Raw genomic sequence first — 25,231 nt, forward strand, 5'->3', positions numbered from 1 at the left:
AAAAAAAAAAAAGGTGGAGGGGGAGAGCAGTAACTAAAGCAAGGAGTAAAATCCTAACTTCACAGTTAAAAAAGCCAAAGTAACCCTGACATGATAAGGAAAATTTCACTATCCCTTATCCTCAGACACTGCTTTCAAAATGTTGATTAAAAATTAAACTGGATGATTTCTTGGAATCCAAATACTTGGTTAGAGTTGGGTAAACTATGTGAATGGAGAATGCTTTAAATTTTTAAAATTTTTATGGGCACGCTTCAGAACTATGCAGTCTAAAACTGCCTTACCCTTAGACTCTTCCAAAATGCAACTGGTAAGGTTGCCATTCAGCATTTATACACTTCCAGGAATGACATTAACTTAACTTCATGTGATTGGAAGGTAAGACATTTACTCCCCTCCCTTTTACGTCTGTGGAGGTTTCTGTAGAAATACTTATCCCCAGGGAATGCGGTGTATCACAAAGGAAAATTTGATCCTAAGTTAGGGATTTAGATGGATGTGAAAAAGGACTCAAAAATGGGATATCTCATGACCTAGACTTGAGGCCATACTCCTAGATGAAATAATAAAAAACAAGAACTAAAGAAATTTTTCATGATTAATCACTGAACACAGCATGACACAGAAAACAATCTTCCAGAGCTCCTGTCTCCTATTTCTACATGACTGCTTAATATATCACGTTAATATGGGCTGTTCTGTGCACCAGATACCAAGAAAGAATACAAAAGTAAAGGAGATAGAATCCTTGCTTTCTAAAGTGTTGAAACATTATAAAGAACAATAGAAAGGCCAATTATTAAGTCCATTAAGGCAATAACCCTTTATCTTCAGATGCATGAATTCTTGAGATCAATGACAAGAGTGGGGGTGGGTGGGAGGATTGGAGAAACAGGTGAAAGGAATTAAGAGTACTTATGAGTCCCGAGCAATGTACAGAATTGCTAAATCACTATACTTACACGTGAAACTAACATAACACTATGCTAACTCTACTGGAATTGAAATTTAAAACTTAATAAATTTTAAATTCTTTTTAAATGGATGAGAAATAATGGAGATTAAAAAGATAACTCATAAACAGAAGATGCAAAAAAACAACAAAAAAAATCAACCAGCATTTCAAACAGTGCTCAGTTTCACTAAAATAAAAATTTTAATTAAAATAAAAAAAGAGTGTTATCTTTTGCCTAACAAATTTTCAAAGGTTTAAAAAAGATGGAAAGAGTCCTAGGAAACTGATACTCCACCAGTGGAAATGCAACCTTACAGTATTTCAGCATGCTCTCTCAACAACCTTAAAAATACTCCCAGGGACTTCCTTTCCTGGCAAAGATAGACAAGCTTGTGGCAGACCAATGTTCCCACCAAGAACAACTGAAAAGGCTGGATAGGTGTTTTAAAAACTTTTCTGAAGCATCTAAGAGCTACCAAAGCAAGGAGAACTTGAGAGGTCAAGACCTCAGACAGAAGGAAGCATGGAAATGTGATGCAGCTTTGCCTCCAATGAGACTTTTCCCTTGAGGTATAAGCCAGTGTTGAAATGCCAGCTCAGAGGTTTTTCTCAAGGCAGCTGAAAAGTGGCAGCTGAAAGGCTTAACAGCAGCTGAGAAGCTTCAAGTTGGGTAAGAGAGGCAGCTGGGAGGCTGAGAAGCTGAGCAGGGCACAGTGTGTACCAGTGTCCAGCGCTGGAAGCTGTGTTCAGGGCTCACAGGAGGGTCAGGTGGTCAGAAGGACTTCCAAAGGACTTCATTCTTGGACTGGGCATGGACGGGAAATCGAAGAGCTCTCAGAACAGCCAAACGCCAACCTAATTAGCTCAAGTTTAGGTTTCTTTATTAAGTTTCCAAATGAAGTTTATTTTTTGAGACACAAATGGGACATCAAAAGCCTGAGCTATGAAGAAAAGATTGATAAGTTGGCCAGAAGGCATCATTATGAAAATGAAAAGGCAAGTCAAAAAGAAGGCATTTGCAATCACATAATTGACAAAAGACTCATACCCTGAATATCTATACATATTTTCATGCTGATAACTTATTTTTAAGATTTCATTTATTTATGTGACAGAGAGAGAGCAAGAGAACACAAGCAGGGGGAGTAACAGGGAGAGGGAGAAGCAGACTCCCTGCCCCTGTGAGGCTCGATGCCAGGACCCAGGGATCGTGACCTGAGCTAAATGCAGACGTTTAACTGACTGAGCTACCCAGGCCTCCCCAAACTGGTAAATTTTTAAGAAAAACTGCACAAACACATCCAGTTGAGAAATGAGCAAAGGATCTGAACCAAACTTCACGAAGGATGATACCCACATGGCAACACACACACACACACACACACACACACACACACCAAAAACAGGTGCTGTCCCTCATTACTCATCAGGGAAATGCAAATAAATAAATAAATGCAAATAAATAAATAAATGCGAATAAAAACCATAAAGAGACAAATCTAACAGAATGGCTAAAATTAAAAAGACAGAAAATAGTGAGTGCTGGTCACAATGAGGTGCAAATGGAACTTTCATATGTGGCTGCTGGGAGTGGACATTGGTAACTGTCTGTGGAAAACAGTGTGCCATTTACGGTAACTTTGCAGTTATGTCTGCTCTATGACCCAGCAACCCCACTCCTGAGTATGTGCTGAACAGAAATGTTCACATTTCTGCACCACAAGTCAAGTACAGGTATACTTCTAGTAGCACTATTTGAAATAGCCAAACATTAGAACAGCAAAAATGTCCATCAGTGGTAGCACTGAGCAACATGGTATGTTTATATAATGAAATACCGCACAAACATGAAAATCAACAAGCTACTACCATGTGCCACGAGGACAAATCTCATAAATACAATACTGAACAAAAGATACAGACACAAAAATATATATACAGTATTACTTCATTTATATAAAATTCAAAATCAGGCAAAACGAATCTTTGGTGTTAGGAGTTTTTGGTTACCTTTGGGGAGGAATATAATGACTGGGAATAACCCTCTAGAAGGTTCTGGGGTTCCTGGCATGCTAGTAACATCCATGATGGTTCCACACATGTATTAATTTTTTCAAATTTCACTGAGCTATGCCCCTGATTTGTATTTCTTCCTGCTTATATATATATACACATATATATATATATGTGTATATATATATACACATATATATATATATATAAGCAGGAAGAAATACAAATATATATATACATACATATATATATATTCTTAATTTCCATTAAAAATAAATGTTTGTAAAGCATTTACTTCTCAGAATCCATTCCTAAGAAATATTTCCAAATACCCTTTAAAAGTTCAGGTAGTTAAAATATATATATAAAATCTTCCAGATATTGGGTTAGGCATCAGAGATATGGCACAAAAAACAAACGAGTCCATAAGAGAAAAAACTGACAAATTGGCCCTCATCAAAACTCAAAATTTTTGCAATTCAGATAACATAATTAAGAAAATGAAAAGCCAAGAAACAGACTGAAAGTATTTGCAAAACAGATCAAATAAAAGACTTGTACCCAGAATGTACAAGGAATACTCACAACTTAGTAATATTCAAACCTAATCGAGAAATGGGTAAGATTCGAACAGACATTTCAGCAAAGAAGACATACAAATATCTAACAAGTGTATGAGAGGATGTTCAATATCACTGTCATTAGGGAAATGCATATTAAAATCACTCTGAAATACTTCACATCCACTAGAATGACTAATAAATATGACAGACAACAAATGTTGGTAAGGATATGGAGAAATAGGAACGCTCAGATATTGCTGATGGGAATGTCAAATGGTAGAATCATTTTGGAAAAGAGTTTGGCAGCTTCCCAAATAGTCAAACACAAAACTCCCAATACAACTCAGCCATTCTATTCCTAGGTGTTGGCCCAAGGGAAATGAAAATGTGTGTCCACACAAAGACTTGTACAGGAACATTATTCTTAATAGTACAAACCTGGAAACCACCTAAATGTCCATCAGCTGATGAACAGATGAACAAAATGTATTATACCCTACAATGGAATACTGTTCAGCAATAAAAAGTAATAAAGTACTGACATATGCTATGTCATGGATGGACCTCAAAAATATTATGGTAAGCAAAAGAAATTAGTCTCAAGAAACCACATATTACATAATTTCACATACATTGTTCCGAAAGTAGACAGCAGGGCTAGGGATAGGATGGGGGATTAATTGTAAATGGGTATGAGGGAGCTTATCTGGGGGAAGAAAATGTTCTAGAATCAATTATGCTGATGGTTGTACCACTTGGTAAAATTACTGAATACCACTGAATTATGCACTTGAAATGGCTGAATTTTATGAAATGTTAAATATATCTCAACAAAACTGTTAAAAATTTTCATATACACAACAGCAAGAAAATAAAGCTAACCTGAAGGTTCACATTTATGAAACAGTTTGAGCTAATTATATGATTTATATCATAGAGTGTTGTAGAGCCACTAAAACTATTTTTGAAGAGTATTTAATGACACAAGAAAATATTATGCAAATATATTGAGGGAAGAAAATAGACTACAAAGCTGTATACACAATATACTGTCGCTAGATCTTTTTAAATTTTCAAGAATTGGAAAGAAACACATCAAAATACGAACAGATGTTTCTGACCAGTTAGATTCTTAGAAATACTTTTTTTCGTGTTTTCTGTATTTTCCAAATCTTATAAGTTTTCCTATATTCAAGAAAAAATTCTAAAAAAAAGGGAAAAATTCTGCTTGAATATTTTCATATACTTTAAAAATATATAATATTATTAGTTCTTTTCAATGATCATAAAATATACTTCTTTTTTTAAGACACATTTCTAAAAAACAATATTCCTTAGGAAAGATATTAAGAAAGCAAAATAAGCATCCTCCTATTTCATCATGCCTATTGTCCATGGCTAAAACATAATACAATATTTAAAACTTTAGAAACTGATGGGAATTACTCAAGTGTACTGTATCCCTTAGGCAAGTATTTCTGCTATTAGCAAGAAATGTACTCTCATTGGTAAAGGGTACAGCAGACTTATGAGTAGACTAGAATCTTGTTATCCCCAAAGCCACAAACATTAAATATGATAGTTCATCTACTAACTATTTCTTAAAAGCATCCCATATTTTGGGGCAGCCTGGGTGGCTCAGCGGTTTAGCGCCGCCTTCAGCCCAGGGCGTGATCCTGGAGACCCGGGATTGAGTCCCATGTTAGTTAGGCTCTCTGCATGCAGCCTGCTTCTCCCTCTGCCTGTCTCTCTCATTCTCTCTCTCTCTCTCTCTCATAAATAAATAAAATCTTAAAAAAAAAAAAGTATCCCATTATTTCCTCCAATTATCTACCTATTAAACTAAAAAACAAAAAACAGTGCCTACCTTGCCACATTAATCTCTAGATCACCTTTCTGGTTTCCACAAACATCACCTAGGAATCAATGCAATTTCAAAGCAAACAAAAACAAACAAAAAATCTGCCTATTTTTGTTTATTTTTATGCTATTCCACAAGAATTTGCTTTTTTTTTAATCCCACTTTAGTATCACCTGTTTTCTGGATACAGCTCAACTAGCTGCTCTACTCTTTAACGCTGTTTTCTTAAGTAACTGTGCCCATTTGATCCCATATTCCTATGGTATATTTAATTTAATTTTTCATTAATAGTCACAATGTTAGCACAATGAGAGTTTGTTTCCAAGGCCTTCAAATAAATTTATCAAATCAAAGCTTTAATGTTTTCCACCATCATATTGGTGTTTCTTCTAAAATTTCTGGTACTCTCGTCTCCACTGCCTCTTATTACAAATGATTTTGGCATTTCCTATGGAGGTAATAAGTTAGGGCCATCATAAGCTTTCGCTGAGCATTTCCATGCTCTTCCTCTAGATACTCACTATGTCCTCCACAACACAAGCACTTCAGTGACCTTTGGGATACTACTCCATCACCCTTGCAAAATGACTATTTTCCATATCTCGCCCCAAACTGAATTTAAATCTGTTTCTCACTTCAAGATTCTACACTATGATTTTGACATACCTTTGTTTCTCTTCCTCTGACCTCCTCCACTCCAGTTTCTGATCCCTTTATTCAGAACAGTGACTTTAATAGTCTCTTTTCACAACTAAAGAGATACAGCTTCTCTTGTTCTTTCATTGCTTCAAGCCTGTTAGAAGTCTCTATATTCCTTCCTAGACCTTTCAGAAACAGTCCACTAGGACCACGTCCCAGTTTACCCTGTGCAACTATAATACAAACTATCTGTTTCTCATAACAACATTTTTCGTGACTGTGACTGGCCCTGAGAACTCCAGCCAAGTCAATTCAACAAAAACATCTAGGGCATCTACCATGTGCCAGGTACTGTGCTGGTTGGTAAAAATTCATATGATGTGCTATCTGCTAAAAACAAGTGGGGACAAATACACCTATGCCATAGGCTCCTCTTTCTCCCTACATATCTGGGCAATGGCACTGTCTAAGATGGTTCAAACATCATCTGTTGGCACAAGACAATTTATGAGACTCCCTATCCTACCACCTCACTACCTCACCTTAACTGCAATGACTGGACATTATGTTCTCCAACAGTATCACAAAAAATGTCACAGAATATAGAATCAGAAGACCTCAATGATATCATCAGAGACCTCAACTAACCTCTTGATTATATGTATGAGTCAACTGTTTATACATATTTTTTTAAGGCTGCTAAAATCATTGGTCCCTTGGTATTGTCATATGGAAATATTCATTACCATAGCAAATTCCAATAATGAACACAAGGGAAAATATGGAATTACTAAATTTTTTCATGAGTGGGAGGCTAGAAGATAACACAGGAGTAACAGCACAGAACTAAAGATCATTCTGCTCCCTAGTATGCCATTTCAAAATAAGATTGCTGAAGAGCAGTGTTGACTCATCCTCAGAAATAATGGCAGATCTGTTTGACCTTGATTCACTGCCATGATCAAAATAATTCTGCTTAACTTGGGAAGATTCTGAGAAATCTAAAGGTCATACTTAAAATACTTAAGAGACAAAAATCTATGAAGACTTTAGTTTTATATTCAAAGCAGCCACCAAATAAAGACAATGTCAACAGAGTCCTCATGTGCCAATTAAAATTACCTTCACTTGCATACGTTGCCCTGATGAAAAGTCTTCCACCATGCTACCCGTGTATTTTAAAGATTTTATTTTTACATAACCTCTATACCCAACCCGGGGCTTGAACCCACAACCCTGAGATCAAGAGTCGTATATGCTCCAACAAATGAGCCAGCGAGGTGCCCTACTACACATGTATTTTATATAAATCTTTTTATATAAATCTTTGATACATAATTTTCAGCTTGACTTATACACCTCTTTAAATTAATTTCCCTCTTTCCTTTAACAAATAGTTATTAAGCACCTGCCCTATGCCAGCTTCTGACTAAGCACAGCATACAATGGAGAACAAAACAGATCTATCTCCTGATCTTATGTAACTCACAAGTCTAGTGTGGAGACTCATTGTGATGGTTAATTTTATGTGTCAACTCGACTGGGACAGAGGGTGCCTGATTTAAATGTTATTTCGGGGTGTGTCTGTGATGGTGTTTCTGGATGAGATTAGCATTTGAATTGGTAGACAGAATAAAGCAGACTATTCTCCCCAAAGTGGTAGGGCATTACCCATCCATGGAAAGCCTGAATAAAACAAAAAGGCAGAGGAAGGGGGATTTTGCACTCTCCCTGTTTAAGCTGAAACACCACCCTTCTACTCTCAATTGATACTTACACCACTGGTTCTCTCGTTCTCAAAAACACATCATCAGCTTTCCTGAGTCTTCAGTTTATAGATGGCAGATCGTAGGACATCTCCACCTATATAATCACAAAAGCCAATTCCTTATAATAAATCACATGTACCTCCCATTGTTTGCTTCTCTGGAGAGCCCTGGCTCATATCAAACACACACAAAAACAAAATAACCAATGGATTATGTGTGCAGTAAAGGAAAACTCAGGATTCTCAAAGAAAAGAAAACAGAGAAAATTCCTCATTTACATGTGTCCATATATTCTTGCAACAACCTCTAAATCTCCTGCTCTGTGATAGTATGATATTATCCACTATGATGAACCCAAAAGTACTAGGCTAAAGACTAGTATATTTTGGTTTTAAAGTTATAGTGTTTATTTGGTATTCTGTTTTATTTTTTCGTGGGTAAGGGGTGGGAGAAGATAGGTCAGAGGGAGTAAGAAGTAAAATAAAATAAATAGAGACTAAAAGTGGGAATCTTTATTGTAAGGATAAATAAAAACTTTACAAAATGCATGTGGTCCTGAAAAAAGTTTTCTAAAACCAAATTCTTCACAAATATTTTTTTTTAAGAGACAGAGTGCCCAAGTTGGGGAAGGGGGGCTAGAGAGAGAGAGAGAATCTTGAAAAGGATCCCCACTAAGCACAGAGCCCATCACAGGGTTTAATCTCACCATCCTGAGATCAGGACTAAGCCAAAATCCAGAGTCTGCTGCTTAACCAATTGAGCCACCCAGGCACCCCTTGACACACAATTTTAAATTCACGAAAATGGTTCTTGAAACCTCACTAGCTGAAGGACTCTGCTAAATCCTACCATAAAGCAGAATTCATGCATAAAAATGGTTATCTCCTCTAACTAAACCTTATTTCCATTTCTGTTATTTCTAAATTTAAATTTCAATCAAGTTTGCTGTACATCCAACAATGGAGAAGGATCACTCTAGGCAAAATGTGTTACATAACTGTCATTCTAAATTCAAAGTACTGCATATCACCTCCCAACACCCACCCTGCTCCCCCCACAAAAAAAGTCATGCCTCAGCAAACAAATTTATTTAAGATGTATTTATTTTATTTTAGAGTGGGGGGAGAGGGGCAGAGTGAGAGGGAGAGAATCTCAAACCGACTCCCTCTGCTGAGCACAAAGCTCCATCTCACAACCCTGAGATCATGACCTAAGCTGAAATCAAGAGATGGACACCTAACTGACTGAGCCACCCAGGCACCCCTCAGCAAACATATTTTTTAAAGAAAATCTGCAATATTCATTTTGAACCTTCAGAAGTAAAAAAAAAAATCAAGGTGATAAAATGGTTGTATTCTCAACATCAAAGAACGGTTTCTCATTGTGCATCACGAAATCACAGGGAAAAAGAATTTCGGTTGAGGCTGTGATGTTCATTCGTTAGTGGGTTCCCCACTGATAGTGTACCAGTGATGCTACCATTCAGTAAGGTGCCTGCTGCTAGTTCTCTTGTCCTCTGCTCAAGGATCACAGCAGCAGTAAAAGCCTTGCAAGTTCACAAGATACTGATGCAACTGACGTACGGCTGATAAGACCAAGTGCCCATAGGGAGTTTACTAGCCCAATGTCAACTGCACACACAATAGTCATAATTGCAATTCCTGGATTTTCTTACACACAAAAAAAGGAAGAAGTGCACTAAATATTGCCATACAAACATCACTGCTTATACTTATGTGGGGTTTTACCAGTTGTATTATACTTCGTTCATGCCTACTTCTCACTTGATTTTCCCTAGCAGATACAGCCTATGAAAGAGCGATGCCAAAAAGTGGTGTGTGTGTGTGTGTGTGTGTGTGTGTGTATGAAGTTATGTGTGTATTCAATAATGGCAAGAATCATTGCACTAGAATGACCCAAATGTAGAGTTTGCCTAATGTTGATAAAACAAATGTGAAAATTCTTCTTATATACAGAATACTTTATTATGCTAGATTTCAAGAGAATATGCAGAATTTAATACAGATTCTAGAAGGGACAGCATTCAATGAAATGATCAGTCTGTCTTAAGTTTATATCAGATAAATAGAAAATTCCCTTTCCACAGGACCACAACCTAAATGGATGCTTTTCATACGAGTATTCTCTATTTGTTAAAATATATATATATCAGAAAGATCTTTTCCTATTTATTTAGGAATCTAAATGTTTAGATTCTAAATATTCTATTTATTTAGAATCTAGATGTGAGCAAAGACTTTACCAAAATAATGGGGCTCCTGGGTGGCTCAGTTGGTTGAGCATCTGACTCTTGGTTTCAGCTCAGGTCATGATCTCATAGGTCATGAGATTGAGCCCCACATCTGGCTCCACACTCAGCAGGGAGTCTGCTAGAAGACTCTCACCCTCGGCCCCTTTCCCCACTCACACATGCTCACGTTCTCTCTCCCACTCTCTCTTTCTCTCTCTCTCAAATAAATAAATAAATCTTTAAAAAAAAAAAAGACCTTACCAGAAAAGATTCTAATATTCAAGCTTCAGAAATCATTTCTATACTGGTGCCTCATTATGCAAGATAAGGAAAATTAGAAGGACAAAAAGATGGACTTTAAAACTCAAAATGCAAAAGAAAAATTACTTCATAAAAAGAGCATAGAAAATATCAAAGCTAACTTCATGATACAGATAATTAGCACTTGATGAATGGAATAATTATCCAAAGGTAATAAAGTTAATTACTTTAGTCTTTTCTCTGGCTTCATTTTATCACTGTATCTAAGTTTTTATAGCTAATTCACAGTAACTGAGTATGGAGAAATAAATGTAGATTCTTAAAGTCCTTCAACTGTTCATCACAACCAAGGCTGTGCCATACACCTAACCCACGTAGGATTAAAGGGAAAAAATTAAGTATGTTATAGTAACAAAAGGAAAAACTATATGCTTCGTAAAATATTTACCGAAATGTAACCATTTGAAATAAGCATAGAATAATTACTCCTTTTCAAAAGTGAGCCACCCAGAAGAACCCTGCAGTTTGCCATCTTTCACTTGCTGCTTCTGAGAGTATAAATAAGGGCAATGTGGACCATGGGTGGCTTTTTAACTTTTCCTACTACCATTTAAAATATTTTATTTATTTGTTCATGAGAGACAGAGACAGAGACACAGGCGGAGGGAGAAGCAGGCTCCACGCAGCGAGCCCAACATGGGACTCAATCCGGGGTCTCCAGGATCAGGCCCTGGGCCAAAGGCTACGCCAAACCGCTGAGCCACCCAGGCTGCCCTCCCTACTACCATTTTAAAGGCAAAGCCCAGAAATCTGAAGGAACAGAAAACTAAATGTGACTGGCAGTGTTTTTTCAAGATCGAAGATGTAAACAGATGTAACCAAATAATTTAAAATAAGATGCCTACACTAACTCCCTAAAGAACAAAATACAAAACTAAAGTGACCGTAAACAAGATGAAGTTACATCTTAGGAAGAGAAACTGTTAATACCAACATTTCAAATTTATTTGCAGAGGAAAATAAATTATAAAATTGGAATTAAAGGGTAAAAGAAAAAAATAAATTAAAAAAAGGGTAAAAGAAAGTAAGCAGCTTGCCATCATATCTTGGCACATTAGTGTCTTTTTCTTTTCTTTTTTTAAAAAGATTTTATTTATTTATTTGAGAGAGAGAGAGAATAAGTCAGGAGGTAAGGCAGAGGGAGAGGGACAAGCAGTCTCCCCCCCCCTCCCCGCCCCCCAGGCAGAGAGCCGGATGCAGAACTCTCGATCCCAGGACCCTGGGGGTCATGACCTGAGGGGAAGGCAGCCGCTTCACCAACTGAGCCACCCAAGGGCCCTGCCTTTTCTTTTCAAAAGCAAACACCCTGTAATGATTAGTTAAGGTTTGCATACTAATCTATTAAAAAAAAAAAAAAAGATCCTATTTTGGGCATGTCTACAATCTCAGAAACAAAACAATTTCTTTAGTATAGTCAAATTTAAATCAAATTTTGAGATTATAGTATTATAATATTTGTCAGAACAGTAACCAGGACTTCAAAGGGCTATATTTGCTATGTTAGAGGTGAGTAAAAAACTCCTTCATGCCAAAAGGGCAAAGAAAGAGAAAAGTGCAGGACCTGATCCTGATGTGAGATGAATGAAGGAAAATAATTTCCCCAAAGGATTTGTAACCACAAATTAGCACTGAGATTAAAAAAAAAAAAAAAAATCCTCAAGCAAAAATCTGATTTAAAAAGTGTCCAGGTAAATAGAGTGCCCAAGCTAGTAGCAGAAGCAAAATATATTTCCCCTCTGGGGGAACCCACCTTCAACCCAGGCCTGATACAATAACCACAGATAAAATTCCAAGGAAAGTGAGCAGCTCATAGTCAAAAATCACAAAACCCTGGGGTGCTTAGCTGGCCCAGTCAGTTAAGCATCTGCCTTCCCCTCAGGTCACGATCTTGGGGTGTGCAATGGAGCTCCTGGGCTCCCTGTCTCAGTGGCGAGTCTACTTCTCCCTCTCCCTCTGCTCTTCCCCCTGCTTGTTCTCTCTCCCTCTCTCTCTCTCCTTCTCAAATAAATTCTTTAAAAGAAATTATAAAATCTTAAAATGATAAAAGCAACATGAGTGATTAAGAAGCAGGGGAAAAGGGATGACTGGATGGCTCAGCAGTTGAGCATCTGCCTTGGGCTCAGGGCATGATTCCAGGGTCCGGGATCGAGTCCCGCATTGGGCTCCTATAGGCAGCCTGCTTCTTCTGCCTATGTCTCTGCCTCTCTCTCTCTCTGTCTCTCATGAATAAATAAATAAAATCCTTTAAAAAAAAAAAAGGAAATTAGAATAGTAGAATAAACCTGAAAACACAAAAGGAAAATAAAGGCAAAAATGAAAGAGTTAGAAAACAAGCATATAATACAGATGACTGGCAATGTCAGAACCTGGTTCTCGAACAGATTACGAGAAACGATATACCTCAGAACTGAGAGAGAGAGAGAAATTAGCAAAATCAGGAGTTTTTAAAATTGGGACATATCACAGATGTAGCAATGATGAAACAGATAAGAGAATATCATGGAAAACTTGATGGTAATACTTTATGCTTTTGAAAACCTAGTTATCACGACAACTGTCCCTTAATAGGAGAATGGATAAATTACAGAATTCATAGACTAAAAACACAAACAAAAATGAAAACAAATTATGGCTACAAACTGACAAATCTCAAAAACATAACAGTGAACAATTAAGCAAGCATAAAAGTATATATAATATGTATTATAATTCCCTTTAAAGAAAGTCCAAAAATAACCAATACCAAAGAACATGCTACTTTAGGGATAAGGCAAGCATTTCCATTAGATGGGGAATGAGGAAACAAAGGGATTATAGGCATATCATACTTTTTAATCTTGGTAGTAGATCATGGGTATTCAATTTTTTTTGACTTACAAATATGTTTTATGTACTTTTATATGTACAATGTACTTCACAATAGATGTTCTTTTAAAAAATTACATAATGGGACACCTGGGTCAGTGGTTGAACGTCTGCCTTTGGCTCAGGTGGTGATCCTGGGGTCCTGGGATCCAGTCCCACATAGTGCTCCCTGCAGAGAGCCTGCTTCTCCCTCTGCCTATGTCTCTCTCTGTGTCTCTCATGAATAAACAAATAAAATATTTTAAAAATAAAATACAATAATTACATAGTAAAATCAGTTTCAATGGCGTATTCTGAACTTTCCTATATGAACATTCGCATGATTGCATGAAAAAAAATTACTTATTCAATCTTTACAGGGCTGTCAAATTTGATGTCAAAGTACAAAGACGTGGTTCTTGTTCTCGGAGATATTAAAGAAGAAACTGATACTGACCTAAACAAAAAATTTATGCTGAAGGGTGTACTAAGGGAACAGAGAACCTCAGTCCAACTTACAGAAATGAAGGAAGCAGATTGTTTCACACTGGAGAAAATAATGTCTGAAAAAAGAATAACTGGCCCAGAAAATATGTTTGGTGTGTATGTGTTTACTTTCTCTTTCCTTTTACATCCAGGACCAAATTCTAAAGATGAGAAAATATGCATGAAAATGCAAATGTGACTCTGCATTCATTAGGGTCATGTTTGATGGCTCAATGTAACTATGGTCATAAAAATGAGGAGGAGAATTTCTCTCTACTTTCGACCATCCGTCATTAAGTTTCCACACATGACCTTTTCCTGGCTTTTGCCCATTTTTATCTCTAGTTTCATTCCTAGAAGTGACAATGTTTTTGTGATAGCCATAGTGATACTTATCTTGTTTCAAAAGGTAATTTCTGGTTAAGATGAGTTTTTATATTAATGATAGAATGGGAGATAGATATAGATCAAAATAAAGATAAAATACAGTTATCCAGAAATAGACATACATATATACACAAGACATTAAGAGTCCTGGAGTTGGCAGCAAAGGACAGAAAGCAGAACATTTTTAAATCTTAGAGATAATTGGAAACAATATCTACTCCTTCTACCACATAGCAACTATGTATGCATCAGTGTATGTGGGCAGCAGGTCAGATGGTAATAGAGCAAGGAGATTAAAAATGAAAATGGAGAACATTCTTAGGGCACACTATAACCGCTGGGCCTATTTAGGTAGATATGGCATTTATAGCTAGGACTGAGCACTAGTGAATGGCTTGGTGTGGAGGTTGGACCTTTACAGTCGAGTCCTTAGATATATCTACGGTTATTGCATTTGGGTAAAGCACTACTAGCCAGTCATGCCTGGATTCAAATCCTATCTGACTTGAGTATTTCATCTTTCGCTAACAAAAAAAAAAACTGCATAAGATAATGTAGGAAAAGTATAACCTAATTTATAGATTTGATATTGAGAATAATAAAGTGCCTTAAGGTCAACAAAAGACATCAATGCAATTTATCCCTACCAAAATAAAAAATCTATTTCTAAAGACACCCGGGTGGCTCAATGGTTGACCATCTGCCTTTGGCTCAGGTCTGGGATCAAGTCCCACATCAGGGGACTGCAAGAAGCCTGCTTCTCCCTCTGCTTATGTCTCTACCTCTCTCTCTGTGTGTCTCATGAATAAATAAATAAAATCTTTAAACAAAATCTACTTCTAGGGCTTTCCTCAAACAGATAATCATACATGACTACAAAAAACTGAGCTTTAAGATATTTACTGCTGTATAGTACCAAAAAAACAAAAAAGGAAAACTGATCTGAAAAAAATTTAAAAATTAATTTAAAAAAAAAGAAAACCGGGATCCCTGGGTGATGCAGCAGTTTGGCGCCTGCCTTTGACCCAGGGCACGATCCTGGAGACCCGGGATCGAATCCCACGTCGGGCTCCCGGTGCATGGAGCCTGCTTCTCCCTCTGCCTGTGTCTCTGCCCCTCTCTCTCTCTCTCTCTGTGACAATCATAAATAAATAATAAAACATTTTTTTAAAAAGCCTATCTGATACTACAGATACTACAGCATATCCCCAATCAATTATGTGATATTCACAGACTATAATACTATTCAATATTCAAAATATGTTATGAAAGACCATTCCATGATAGGTCCTGGTCCATGATATGTCCTGGGGACCCGGGATCGAGTCCCACATCAGGCTCCCTGCATGGAACCTGCTTCTCCCTCTGCCTGTGTCTCTGCCTCTCTCTCTCTCTCTCTCTCCCTCTCTCTGTCTCTCAAGAATAAATAATTAAAAAAAAGAAAAGAAAAGAAAAAGAAAAGAAAATTAAGAGGAAATATATGCTAGGGCACCTGGGGTGCTTAGTCAGTTAAGGCTCTGACTCTTGATTTTTGGCTCAGGTCATGATCTTGACATCATGAGATCGATCCCCACTTCGGGATCCATGCTGCGTATGGAACCTCCTTAAGATTCTCTCTCCGTGGGGCACCTGGGTGGCTCAATGGTTTTGGGATCAAGTCTCCTGCATTAGGCTCCCAGCAGAGAGCCTGCTTCTCTCTCCCTACATCTCTGCCTCTCTATGTATCTCTCATGAAGAAATAAATAAAATCTTAAAAAAAAAAAAGATTCTCTCTCCTCTGCCCCTCTCCTCCTAAAAAAGATAAAATAAAAATTTAAAAATTAAAACTTAAAAAAGAAATATATGATATAGTATCATTCTTAGAAACTGAAATATTACAGTATTTTTGTATATTATATTAAAAATATACACCAAAGAGTTAACAATTGTTATTTTGGGTGTAATTTTCATGTTTTCAATTATGGGGTTTTTTTGGGGGGGTTGGGGTTTTTGGGTTTTTTGTTGGTCTGGATTTTATAAATTTTCTATAATGCATATGTGTCACTACCATCATAAGAAAAAATATCTATTATAGCATAAGGATAAAGAATAAAGATTTGAAACCTTATAATAGCAACTCTTTGCAAAATATGAAACCAAAAATGAGTAGTTCCCAACATCACCACACCTCTCTGTAGGAACAAATTTACCCAAAGCCTATTATGGAAAATGGAAGAACTTCAAATCCAAAACTCCTCTCACTAAAGAGCTCAATGATTCAAAAAAAAAAAAGGGGGGGGGGGAAATGTTTGAAGAAGTACTGAATGGGAACTAGCTAAAAGATCTAAAAGAACAGACTTTCTGCTACTGTTGGACAGTGTAAAACTTCAGAAGGTACCACACTTTGTGCAAACTTAATCAAAATGGAGCAAGAAGACAGCCTATTTCACATCCGGCCTAGAAGTAATGGCAAAAATAAGCTACAATGATTTAAAGAATGGATTTTCATTACAAGTACACATTTGGAGTTGTGTACAAAACAACTCGTGAAGTATTTTCTCCTCTGGAAGGTAATGGATGCTATGCCTGGAATAGTCACTTTCTACTCTACCTCCCTTTGAATCTGTATCCTCCCAGGACCAACTTAAACCAAAAAACCTGCAGCAGACACCCTCAGCCAGAGACTGTACTGAACACCTGACATAAATGTTAACTGATTCTTAGGTAATTTTCAGTTGAAACTCTTATTGTAATCCAAACTTCGGATCTTTAGATGTTCTTTCTCTCAAATTTGTTTAAAAAAAAAAAAAAAAAAAAAAGCCAAAGTGCAGCCGGGTAGTTCGGTCAGTCCGTTAGGCATCTGTCTTGGGCTCAGGTCATGATCATGGGGTCCTGGGATCAAACCCTTCGAAGGGCTCCCAGCTCAGTGGGGAGCCTGCCTCTCCCTCTCCCTCTGCTCCTCCCCCTGCTCATGCTCTCTCTCACTCTCTCTCAAATATATAAAATCCACAAAATAAAATAAACAGAAAGAGGTGACAGTATCTCCCTTTGGAAGGTAACAGTTAAAACAGAATCATGTCACTTCTGTACCACCTCCTCAAGGCAGAACAGTAGAGTTTCCACACAAAAAATTTTGCCTAAAATACTTTTTAAATACTTAATGATATATATAGGACTTAGTCAATTGAGAGAAAAGAAGCTAACGAAGAAGCTTTGGTCAAAAACCCCAAATGGTATGTAAAATTTATGACTAAAATGACACATCATGGTTTTAACTGAAAATTATCTAAGAATTAATTAATATATATGCCAGGTGATTAGTTATGTGTATAGTATCTGCCTGGGAATGTTTTTCAATCTAAATTGGGCTTAGGAGAATAAAATTTCTTTAGAATTATTACTCAATGGAAATTATAATAATAATAGTGTTATTATTATTTCATTAGGTGACCACTAGATTACCTCCTAACTGCAAATATACACTTTTTTGCCCAAGGTCTGAAAGCTTTGTTAAAATCCAGTCTTCCCAACTCTTCCTTACATTTTTAATAAACATGAATGAGCTTTCCTGTATTTTAAGCTAGAGTTTCATGCTTGAATTTTCTCAATCTTCTGTCATACAGACAGAAATGAGAACAAATTACTTTTACCAATCCTGTCCGAATTTGCCAGCACAGAGGCTAAAAGGCACTTTATCCTATGTGTCAAGCTCAAAGCCTGAAACAGCTCACTGTCAGCTTCAGAAACCATTTTTTACAAGCATGGCACACTGCCTCAAGCCAACTAAACACTAAAGCATGTCGGGCTACCCAAACTGCAAATTATTTGGAATGTTCTTCATGTTTTGTGGTTACGAAAGTACCTATTTTGTGGATCATCCAGTTAAAATTAGGGCCACATCTGACCTTAAACAAAAAATTCCCAGGAAACTGAAACTATAATTGACCAAGATCCCATGTGTTCTGAAAGGCTGTGATCTCAGGATTATAATCAAACATCCCAAATGTTATTTTTTGAAAGCCAAAGATACACAACATAAACTCAATGAAATACATTACTGCTTCAAGTAAACACTAAGAACTCTCCTTAAAATACACCTCATAGTTGCAGAAAAGGAATAAAGTCGCCACCTGCAACACAGTAAAGGGTATTTGTGACAAATATAAACACATATTAAAAAAATGCCTAGCTTAAGCAAAAACCAGTCTAAAGGATTTTTTCATTTCATTTCTAATTTTCATATACATATATGCTGAAATGTGACAGCTTCAGCTGTGGAATGTGATAAGAAGTCCTCCAAGGCTTTGCTTGTAGTGATTAGAGCACTATATCATAGCTATTATTTTCCCAAGCATTAATGGGTACCTCTTTCAAAACAAATAGTTATTTAGGACATCATTTCACAAACTGGAGTGCCAAAACTTCCCAAGGTTTGCCTCCTCCCATGCCTTTGAGATCTACTCTCTGAGTCTCAGACCTACGAAGAATGCCCTGAAGGTCATTTTTGAAGTGTTAAAAAAGAAAACATCATATTGACAAGCTAATTTTTTCCCAGAGATTCCTCCTCTGAAGATAAATTACTGAAGCATGAGAAACACCCAGTTCAATCATCCACTGATGGGATAATTCAGTCCATTTTAATAAACATGTGGTTAAGATCGTTGGCATATGGCTCCCTGGGCAAAGCCTTGTGCAAGAACAAGAACACGTGAGAAAACACAGTATTTTTTAACTTAACTGATACTGATAAAAGTGATGAAAATGCTGAAGAGATGACAAGCCTTAACAGGAACTATTTTTAGCTTCTGATCTTTTTAGACCTGTGTTCCTAGTGTATGTAGATTATTAAGTCCCTACTTTTCCTTGCCACAGATATACAAATATATAAATATGTAAGTATAGGTATAGACAGACATGGATTTTGTAAATATGAGTGAGTGAGAGAGAGAGAGAGAGAGAGATTTAGTTTTAAAAAGGGTGCAATCCTGGAGACCTGGGATCGAGTCCCACGTCGGGCTTCCTGCATGGAGCCTGCTTCTCCCTCTGCCTGTGTCTCTGCCCCCCTTTCTCTCTCTCTATCATGAATAAATAAATAAAATCTTTTAAAAAATATTTTAAAAATTAAAATTAAAATTAAAAAAAAAATAAAAAAATAAAAAGAATCACTCGGGGCTGCCTGGGTGGCTCAGTGGTTGAGCGCCTGCCTTTGTCCCAGAGCTTGATCCCAGAGTCCAGGGATCGAGTCCCACATCAGGCTTCCTGCATAGAGCCTGCTTCTCCCTCTGCCTATGTCTCTGCCTCTCTCTCTCTCTCTCTCTCTCTGTCTCTCATGAATAAATAAATAAAATCTAAATAAATAATAAATAGATAAATTAATTAATTAATTAATTAATTAATTAAAAAGAATCACTCAAAGTAGGTAGGGCATGCAACCGGATGTTGAGGTAGCAAGTTCAAGCCCCACATGGTGTAAAAATTTCTTTAAAAAAAGCATCATTCATGAATCATTTCAAATCAATAAACCATTTCAAATCAAATAAACCATACACAAAAATCTCAAAATTTTTAGATTTCCTAGAAAATTGTATATCCTAGGAACTAAGTCCCATCCACTTTAGAACCCCAAATTCTCAATGAATGCAGTACTTTCTTGCCTGGACTCCAGCAAACCTAAGGTAAAACAATAACTGCAGTTAGGATTTTAAATTTTTCTAAGCAAATTTTTTTCCAAGAATGGTCAGTTCATTGCAAATCTTCAGAAAACTTGGATGGTGAGTTCTTTGTTAAAAAGTTTCAGTTCTGGTATACTTGACAGCAGAGTGACAAAATTTTGCTCACAGATGAAAATCTGTATCCCAAACAAAATGTTATGATATTAATGGTTATTCTGGAATGGTTTCCTTTCAAAACTTCCCCACTGCAAATGCTTTCTTTCCACAATACCCCCTCTGTACTTTGGTAGTATTTTTTTCACACAGAAATTATACGAAAAGCATATAACTGAGAATTTAGATACGATATTCTTTTCTTTAAACAAGTTCCTGGGATCCCTGGGTGGCGCAGCGGTTTAGCGCCTGCCTTTGGCCCAGGGTGCGATCCTGGAGACCCAGGATCGAATCCCACGTCAGGCTCCCGGTGCATGGAGCCTGCTTCTCCCTCTGCCTGTGTCTCTGCCTCTCTCTCTCTCTCTGTGACTATCATAAATAAATAAAAATTTAAAAAAATTAAAAAAAAAATAAACAAGTTCCCACAATCTATTTTAATTGTTTTTTAAAAACCTGGATGATGTAATCAATTATGTCACTAAAACTCTGGCTATGCAACACTTCACAAAATACAGGGACTTTTATCAGCATCTTTGATTTGCAGCTGACGCTGGATGTACTCAATGCGAGTAGAGAGAACAGAAACAGGACTAGACAGGTGTGGTAGAGACCTGGGGGTGTGAGAAAATGGGTTTCCTTCACCCACAGGACACATGAAAAAAGAAAACTTACCCATTTGTGTAATAAAGGTACTCACAGATTAGGTTTCATCAAATAATTACACGTATTACATACCTTCTCCAAGGGCAAAACTGTGTGAAGTAATGTCAGATGATGCAAGAAACATCAGGGGCTTTTTATGATTCTTAGAAATACTGCCCTTAAAATTAGATGGAGCCTTTTAATCTAAGACATAATGAAAACCATATTCACCAATAAACAAATAAAGAGAAAATCCTATCTTAAAATGGCATAGTCAAAACCTCACCAGAAAAAAAAAAAAAAAAAGAAAAAAGAAAGAAAAACCCTGCATACCTACTCCGGGGTGCTTCTTGCATCCCTCCAGTGTCCAGAACAAGTCCAAATATCTCATCAGAGGCAAAAGGATCACTTTGAAATCTGGGGTCAGCCCCAGGGGACATATCATAAACATTTATTGTTGGAGGGCGAGGGGGGCGGTCTTTGTGTGTGTGTTTGTTTATGGCATCCTGAACCTCAATGATATTTAAAAAAAAAAAAAAAAAAATCAGAATGTTTCCCAAAAGGGGGTGGGGAAGAGAGAGGACTTGAAAATCAAATTAACAAGACAGGAAACAACCAATGTTGGTGAGGATGTGGAGAAAAGGGAACCCTCTTGCACTGTTGGTGGGAATGTGAACTAGGGAAGCCACTCTGGAAAACTGTGTGGGGGTTCCTCAAAGAGTTAAAAATAGATCTGCCCTATAACCCAGCGATTGCACTGCTGGGGATTTACCCCAAAGATACAGATGCAGTGAAAGACAGAGACACCTGCAGCCCGATGTTTATAGCAGCAATGTTCACAACAGCCAAACTGTGGAAGGAGCCTCGGTGTCCATCGAAAGATGAATGGATAAAGAAGATGTGGTCGGGGATCCCTGGGTGGCTCAGCGGTTTGGCGCCTGCCTTTGGCCCAGGGCGCGATCCTGGAGACCCGGGATCGAATCCCACGTCGGGCTCCCTGCATGGAGCCTGCTTCTCCCTCTGCCTGTGTCTCTGCCTCTCTCTCTCTCTCTCTCTGTGACTATCATAAATAAATAAATAAATAAATAAATAAATAAATAAATAAATATTTTTTAAAAAAGAAAAGAAGAAGAAAAAGCTGTGGTCTGTGTATACGATGGAATATTACTCAGCCATTAGAAACGACAAATACCCACCGTTTGCTTCAATGGGGATGGACCTGGAGGGTATTATGCTGAGTGAAGTAAGTCAATGGGAGAAGGACAAACATTATATGGTCTCATGCATTTGGGGGATATAAGAATTAGCGAAAGGGAATAAAGGGAAAGGAGAGAACATGAGTGAAAATATCAGGGAGGGTGACAAACCATGAGAGACTCCTAACTCTGGGAAATGAACAAGGGGTGGTGGAAGGGAGGTGGGCAGGGGGTGGGGGTGACTGGGTGATGGGCCCTGGGGGTGGGGGGTCCCTGATGGGATGAGCACTGGGTGTTATGCTAGAAGTCGGCAAATCGAACTCCAATAAAAATAAAATAAAATAAAATAAAAATCAGGGCGATGCTGACACCGAGCAGGGTGGCAGACACCCGCAGCGCCGCCAGCCCGGCCGCGAGTCGGAGCGCAGCTCTCACGGCGCCGGGGCTCGCAGGGAGCCTCCGACCTGGGCAGACGGGGTGCACCTCCCCCCCCCCTCCGCCGCAGGGGGACGGAGCGCCGTGCAGAAGTTCCAGAGGATTCCGTCCCCTTCCTCTCACTCCGGGCACTCGGCTGCGGGAGGAGAAAGCGGGCGTCGGGGCCACGCCGCAGCCGCCGGGTTTCCTAGAAGGCCCAGCTGCTCCAGCGGGCGGGCGCCGGCGGCAGGGGGCGTCGGGGAGCCAGGCGGGCGGCCCCGCGGGGAAACCGAGTCCCGGCCGGGCGCTCCCCGCCCCCACCCCGCGGGCCCCGAGCGGCGCGCGCTGCCGGAACCGCCCGAGCTCCTCCTGCACAACTTGGCTGTCGGCGGCTCCCGCTCGGTGCCCCGCACGCTCCGCCCTGCAGCCCGGCCTCCCCGGCGCCGCGGCTACCTGTCGGGGGGGGGGGGGGGGCGCCGAGCACCCCGGGGCTCACCTCATACAAAGGGCTGCGCGCGGGCGCCGGCTCGGGAGCCCGGGGCGCATGGCCCCATCCAGTCCCTCCCGGAACTTTCCGGACATAGCACTTCTCTCCGCTGCAGAAAACGACGCCTCGAGGCAGAGGAGGAGGCGGCGGCGGCGGCGATGCAGGCGGCGGGAGCTGGAGCCGGGAGGGAGCAGCATCGCGGGCGAGCGCCGCCGCCTCCCGAGCTGCCGAGGGGTGCCCGCCCCCGGGGCAACCGCGGCTCCCTCTTAAAGGCGCCCGCCGCGTTTTAGGACGCGAGGGGCGGGGGGAGGGGGAGGGGGCGGAGGCCCGCGGAGACGGAGACGGAGACGGAGACGGAGAGGGAGGGGCGGGCGGAGACCGAGCGATCCCGGGGCGCCGCTGGCCGGGCTGCCCCACTCCCCGCGGGCTGCGGTTGCCCCCCGCCGGGGCAGAGGAGGGGCAAGTGCGGGGGCGCGGCTTGCGCGCGGGGACTGCCCCCCGGAGCTCCGCCCAGGCTCCGGGCCGCTGTCACCCTTTTGGGGTCCCGTCCCCGCGCCCTCCCCCCTCCCCGCCCCGCGCGGCTGGCGCCCGCCCAGTGGACCCGCAGCTCCTCGCTCGCGCGCGTCCCGCGTCTCCTTCCTCGGCCTCCCACGCAGTGATGAGGGTCCCCCCCCCCCCCCGGCCCCAGGAGCGCAGGAGACTGAAATAACCAAAGGCGGGTGGCCCCAGGCTGATCCCTGCAGTGTCACCTGTGAACGGCGTGGGAGATGCGCCGAGGGTCCTGCCTACCCCGCGCTCCGCTCTCCTCCAGCCGGCTAATTGCCAGATGACCTCCAACCGGGCTTCTTGAACTGTTGGCTCTGACTTTGATCGAATGAGATTGGCTGTAAAGATGCCCCCGAAATAAACTCAGGAAGGCCCTCCGGAAAAAGTTACCGGTCTTCAGATCTAAAGGACGCTGGGAAATGGTGCTTTCAAGTGACAAGGGATAGTGATCCCTGCGGAGACCACAGTGAAGAATGGTGTGGGGATGCCCCAGAGACGCCTCAGCAGCCCGCAACTCAGCCTGTTAGGAGCGCACCACAGTGACCGTGGGTGTGGGCAGCAGGGGGGGCTGGTTTTCCTGCCTCGTGGCTCCATCTCTTACCTCTTTTTTGTGGGGCTTCAGGATAGGCTGTCAAGTGTACCCCGCGCTGTGTCCTCTGGCTGAGGTGGAAATGGGGAAATGGGCCCACAACTCAGGGCTGAGATCCAGCCTGGGCTACAAAGAACGCCCTGGGGCGGGGGGGGGGGGGGGGGGGGGCGGGTCAGAGACAGTGGTAGTTTCAAAATGACACCAAAGCTACTGGCACAGTAGCCTGAGACTAGACCTCGGTCCTGCCGTCTGCAGCTGTATAACAAGCTCGTGCTGATTCCTGGAGGAAGAGGCCAAGGAGCAAAAGGTTGGAGCAACTTCTCTTACAACGTGGAGGAGAAATAAGCCTTGGCTCTATAAAAGCAGGAGACATGGTCCTTCCTGGAGCAAACATCAAGATGAGAGAGGAGGTTGGCAGTGAACGAGAGGGAGAGGGAAGATATCTTCCTATTATGATAAAGTCCTTTATAGTCAGGATAATTGGAGGTAATAGGTACCCAACTCAAAGTGACTTAGGAAAACCTACAGTGGAGAAAGTGGATCTGGGGGAAAAAAAGAAAGAAAAAAGAGAAAGAAGAGAGAGAAGAGAAGAGAAGAGAAGAGAAGAGAAGAGAAGAGAAGAGAAGAGAAGAGAAGAGAAGAGAAGAGAAGAGAAGAAAGAAAAAAGGAGGAGGAGGAGGAAGAGAAGAAGACTTTTTTCTTTTTAATCTTTTTTTCCTCCAGATGCTCAAAGAATGTTAGGACTCTGTTTCTCTCCATATTGTGCTGTGCTTTCATTGTACGGGTTTTGTTTTCTCCAATCAGGGCCTAGACTGAACCCCAGATTTACTTTCTCCTCCAACCTCCTTAGCAACTGATCCCATTAGCAAGAGAGCAGGCCAAGGAATGAGTCCTGTTGGACTAACTTGGATCCTACTCCCATCTCTGAGCTGAGCATTATAACCATGGGTTTAAATATGCACTGCAGGGCAGCCCGTGTGGCTGGGTAGTTTAGTGCCGCCTTCTGCCCAGGGCCTGATCCTGGAGACCCGGGATCAAGTCCCAAGTCAGGCTCCTTGCATGGAGTCTGCTTCTCCCTCTGCCTGTGTCTCTGCCTCTCTCTGTCTCTCTCTCTCTCTGTCTCATGAATAAATAAATAAAATCTTAAAAAAAATATGCACTGCAGGTTGGGGTCACTTAACTATGTCTGAAAAAGATCAAGGGAGATAGCTTTAGTGCCCCCAACCCTGTACACCTAAACCACATGAACTGAATGGAAGGGAAGGTTCCCCAAAGGAAAATTAGTTTTGCTAACAAAGAGAAAACGAAAGACCATGGGTGACCCACTCCCAACAGCCTCCCATTCTCCACCACACACACACACACACACACACACACACACACACTAACACACACAGCACCAAAGGTACTGACTACTTTTCTGGCTTCTCAGCCAATAGCCTCAGGACCAGAAGAATGCCGGTG

At 40.3% G+C, this 25,231-nt stretch overlaps 1 protein-coding gene across 1 annotated transcript in view; it reads right to left on the bottom strand.

Annotated features, from left to right (window-relative positions):
• GPR63 (G protein-coupled receptor 63) overlaps positions 1–22,858 on the bottom strand; it is a 49,428-nt gene extending 26,570 nt beyond the window's left edge. Inside the window, exon 1 of the mRNA XM_025444629.3 lies at positions 22,642–22,858. The gene's annotated coding sequence lies outside the window, so the exon portion shown is untranslated. The remainder of the gene's footprint in view (positions 1–22,641) is intronic.
• Between the last annotated feature and the right edge of the window lie 2,373 nt (positions 22,859–25,231).

Source organism: Canis lupus, chromosome 12 (genome assembly GCF_003254725.2).
Source record: "Canis lupus dingo isolate Sandy chromosome 12, ASM325472v2, whole genome shotgun sequence".
Taxonomy (NCBI): Eukaryota; Metazoa; Chordata; class Mammalia; order Carnivora; family Canidae; genus Canis; species Canis lupus.